Consider the following 4,644-nt stretch of genomic DNA (forward strand, 5'->3'; position numbering starts at 1 on the left):
CAGGTCAGTTGTCCTTTAGAGATTCCCACTTATGGTATTATTTAAAATATTCCCCCCTGCTCTATATTTCTTTTAAATTCAGATTTTATTTTTCCATCTGTACCTCAATGCATGTGGGATCTTAGTTCCCTGGCTAGGGGTAGAACCCATGCCTCCTGCAATGGAAGTTTGAAGTCTTAACTGGACTGCCACGGAAGTCCCCAGATTATCTATTTTTGAAAGACCCTGTCAGACAGACACAAAATGTACGGTTGTTGACAGATTGGAGAGAGTGAGGAGGCTGTGTCTGGCTCCCGGTCTCACAGCCATCGCAGTATGTTGAGTTTCTCAGAGATGGCACCAGGGTGAGTGAGAGCCGGGTAGCACTGGGTGACCCTGTGCATGGCTGCAGAAAAATAACTAAACATGGGCCAAGGAGATCCTAAGAAGCCAAGAGAAAAACATCATATGCATTTTCTGTGTGAACTTGCTGGGAGGAGCACAAGAAGAAGCACCCAGATGCTCAGTCAACGTCTCAGAGTTTTCTAAGTGTGCAGAGAGGTGGAGGACCACGTTTGCTCAAGCGAAAGGGACATTCGTAGACATGGCAAAGGCAGACAGACAAGGCCCGTCATGAAGAAGAAATTAAAATTTATATCCCTCCTAAAGAGGAAACAAAAAAGCAGTTCAAAGACCCCAATGTACCCAAGAGGCCTCCTTCGGCCTTTTCCTGGTTTTGTTCTGAGTATTGTCCAAGATCAAAGGAGAACACCCTGGCCTCTTCACGGGCAAAGCTGCAAAGAAACTGGGAGAGATGTGGATTAACACTGCAGCAGATGCCAAGCATCTTGTGAGAAGACTGCTCAGCTGGAGGGAAAGTACGAGAAGAGTATTGCTGCATGCCAGGCTAAAGGGAAACTCGGCGCGGCAACAGTGAGCGCATATACTAACGTTGCAACGATGCAGATGATCAGCATGGCCCTGCACAAGGATGACATGCTAGTTCCTGAAGCTTCCGTATTTTCATAGATTATAAGATAAAGTCAAGCATTTATCTGCTGATACTTTTTAAGTTGACCTGTCTTTATACTTAGAAATATCTCTTAATAGTAGGCTTCCCTGGTGGCTCGGAGTTGGGGTTGCAAAGAGTCAGACATGACTGAGTGACTATCGCAGTGCAGCAACCAAAGGAGTCGTCAAGGCTGAAAAAAGCAAGAATAAGAAGGAATATGAGGAGAGCCCAAGAGCTGCAACCACTGAGTCTCCTGAGCCTGGAGCCCTGCAGCAAGAGAAGCTACCATAATGAGAAGCCTGTGCACTGCAACTAGGGAGTAGCCTGTGCACTGCAACTAGGGAGTAGCCTGTGCACTGCAACTAGGGAGTAGCCCCCACTCACCACAAATAGAGAAAAGCCTGCATCAGTGAAGACCCAGTGCAGCCAGAAATAAATAAGGCAACAGTTTTTTAAAAAAGAAAATGAAGAGGAAGATGATGAATAAGTTGCTTCTAACCCAGTTTTTTTTTCTCTTGTCTATAAAGAATTTAACCCCCATGTGGACAGCTCACTCCTTTCAAAGAAAAAAACTGGAATGTAAGGCTGTGTAAGATTTGTTTTTAAACTGCACAGTGTCTTTTTTTTATATAGTTAACATACTACCAAAATGTGTCTTTAGATGGCCCTGTCCCAGTGATACTTTCAACAGCTACTAACCCTGCCTGGTACTATATGGGGGTTGCAAATTTGCCTGGAAATTTAAAGCATGTTCTTATTGGTGCATAGCGCAAGTTAGTTATATATGGGAATGGAAGTTTTTTTCATCTTCAGTGGCCTCTGATGAAGCTTATATGAAATAATTCTTATTCTGTTAACTGAACACCACCCTGTAATTGCAAAAAAAAAAAAAAAAAATTGCAGCTGTTTTGTTGACATTCTGAATGCTTCTAAACAAATACAACTTTTTATTAGTATTGTCCTTTCCATGCTGCTGCTGCTGCTAAGTCACTTCAGTCGTGTCTGACTCTGTGCAACCCCATAGACGGCAGCCCACTAGGCTCCCCTGTCCTTGGGATTCTCCAGGCAAGAATACTGAAGTGGGTTACCATTTCCTTCTCCAATGCATGAAAGTGAAAAGTAAAAGTGAAGTCGCTCAGTCATGCCCGACTCTTAGTGACCCCATGGACTGGAGCCTACCAGGCTCCTCCGTCCATGGGATTTTCCAGGCAAGAGAACTGGAGTGGGGTGCCATTGCCTTCTCTGGTCCTTTCCGTAGGTCTGAAAATTTTATCCTTGAGCAGAAGCTAGTCTTTTCCTTTTGCCCATTTTTGATCGCATGGATTATTACAGTGTTTTATCTTTCATATAGTTAGCTGATAAAAAGCTTTTGTCTACATACCTTGCATACTCATGATGAGGATAATAAAAGTTGAATTGAGATAGATTTCCTTCATAACTGAGGCTCAAATCTTGATCAGTTGATATCCGGTTCACAGAGCCCAGTTACACTTACAAAGTGAAGACTAACCCATCTACTCACAGCATGGGATTATTGGAATTAAGCATTTTGAAAGTCTGTCCCTGAGGGACTAGTGAAACAGTCCATGTGCTGGGCAGTTATATTTGCAGTTCCCTTGTTAAAAACCTGAGAATGAAGCCCCAGAAGTGTGAGCTTAAAATTCAAGACTGACATATTAAGTTTTTTTGTTGACATTGACAGAGGCTCTGGGAAAAAAGTGCTGGCTGTAAATATCTTTTCCTTTTTATCTAAATGTGGATTATTTAGGAAACTTGAGATGTTCCATTAAAGATACTTATTTAATTGGGTCAACTTTTAAAATTGTGTACCACACTTTAAATCAGGTATATTTTCCTATATTATGGTTTGCCCCTTTATAATCAATAGACATGAGGGAATAAGATACATAAACTTTGTATCTCAGTGTGAATTATCTGATTTATTTGAATTTGATTTTTTTTTAAAATTCAAGCTCATTCATTAGAGTCATATGTTTATCTGCTTAGCAGTTTAGAGAGCAATTTGGCAATTCTGTGGTTTTCAAGACTATCATTTTCTTAAAGTGCCAGTGTTTTAAAATAACATTCTTATAATTTAACATGCTTTTGTGATAGAGTGCTGTTTTGTTACATAATTTTGACTTGGATTCTTTCCATTTGCATTTTTATGTAATTTCAGGAGGAATACTGAACATCTGAGTCCTGGATGATACTAATAAACTAATAACTATGTGTGTGTGTGTGTGTGTGCACGTGTTTGGTCATGTCCAGTTCTTTGTGACCCCATAGACTGTAGCCTACCAGTCTCCTTTGTTCATGGAATTTTCCAGGCAAGAATACTGGAGTGGGTTGCCATTTCCTCCACCTGGGGAGCTTCCTGACCCAGGGACTGAACCCCCATCTCTCATGTGTCCTGCATTGGTAGGTGGATTCTTCACCAGCTTTTCCTGGGAAGCCCCCAAATGGCAGAGGTTTAAAAATGTGTAGGTTTGTCTCTCCTTTTGAGGTGTCAGCAGTCGTGTTCAATCCATTATTATTTCTTTAGGAATTATGAAGTGGTGATATTTTAATCCTATCATTTCTTCTTTATATATTAGCTGGAATATTTCTATAAAAGGAAATTTCTCCTTACCTATTTGGTTATCCCTATTTATAGTTCCCACAGGAAGGCAGGATAAATACTTGAACCAATTTCAATGCAAGAACTGCTTCCTAGCATGGAAAATGCAAACTGAATCCAACTTGGATCCTGCCCTCAAGGAGATTTACATTTGGTAGGGGAATAAGACATGTGCACAGAAGTGATGAAAGAATCCAAGAGGTACAAAGGGTTCTGAGCATGTTTTGAGGAGCATCATTGCTAAGAGGCAGAGCTGCTGGGATTCAGTGCTTCTGGATACTGGGGGATTCAGCAGGGGGGCCTAGTAAAAGTGTTGGCATTTCAGCTGGCATTCACTCCAAGGATGGGGTGGCAGGGAGTGCCAGTTGCTCTCCAACATAAGCTCTCCCCTTCTTCTAAGCCTGGGCTCATGGTCTTCCAGAAGTAAGATAGCTGTTTATTCTTCCTTGCAGTTCAGTGTGGCCATATGACAAAGTTCTGGCTTATAGGCTGTTATGAGAAAAGGTAACCTGTGCAATTTTCAGACTGCACCCTTAAAGACAGGAACAAGCCTTTCTCTCCCGCCTCCCTATCCTACTGCTCACAAGGTCGATTCTGTGGTGCCTTATCTTGGACACTTACTCCTTGGAAGGAAAGTTATGACCAGCCTAGATAGCATATTCAAAAGCAGAGACATTACTTTGCCAACAAAGGTTCATCTAGTCAAGGCTATGGTTTTTCCTGCGGTCATGTATGGATGTGAGAATTGGACTGTGAAGAAAACTGAGCGCTGAAGAATGGATACTTTTGAACTGTGGTGTTGGAGAAGACTCTTGAGAGTCCCTTGGACTGCAAGGAGATCCAACCAGTCCATTCTGAAGGAGATCAGCCCTGGGATTTCTTTGGAAGGACTGGTGCTAAAGCTGGAACTCCAATCCTTTGGCCACCTCATGCGAAGAGTTGACTCATTGGAAAAGACTCTGATGCTGGGAGGGATTGGGGACAGGAGGAGAAGGGGACGACAGAGGATGAGATTGCTGGATGGCATCACTGA

General features: G+C 42.3%; 1 non-coding gene and 1 pseudogene across 1 annotated transcript; both read left to right on the forward strand.

The window, feature by feature from the left end:
• The first annotated feature begins 405 nt into the window (after positions 1–405).
• LOC113893576 lies at positions 406–1,282 on the forward strand (annotated as a pseudogene).
• Positions 902–1,005, forward strand: LOC113893828. Its single transcript, XR_003511354.1, has one exon. It is a non-coding gene; the product is annotated as a U6 spliceosomal RNA (small nuclear RNA).
• Positions 1,283–4,644: the final 3,362 nt, after the last annotated feature.

The sequence above is a fragment of the Bos indicus x Bos taurus genome, chromosome 5 (assembly GCF_003369695.1).
Source record: "Bos indicus x Bos taurus breed Angus x Brahman F1 hybrid chromosome 5, Bos_hybrid_MaternalHap_v2.0, whole genome shotgun sequence".
NCBI classification, from domain to species: domain Eukaryota; kingdom Metazoa; phylum Chordata; class Mammalia; order Artiodactyla; family Bovidae; genus Bos; species Bos indicus x Bos taurus.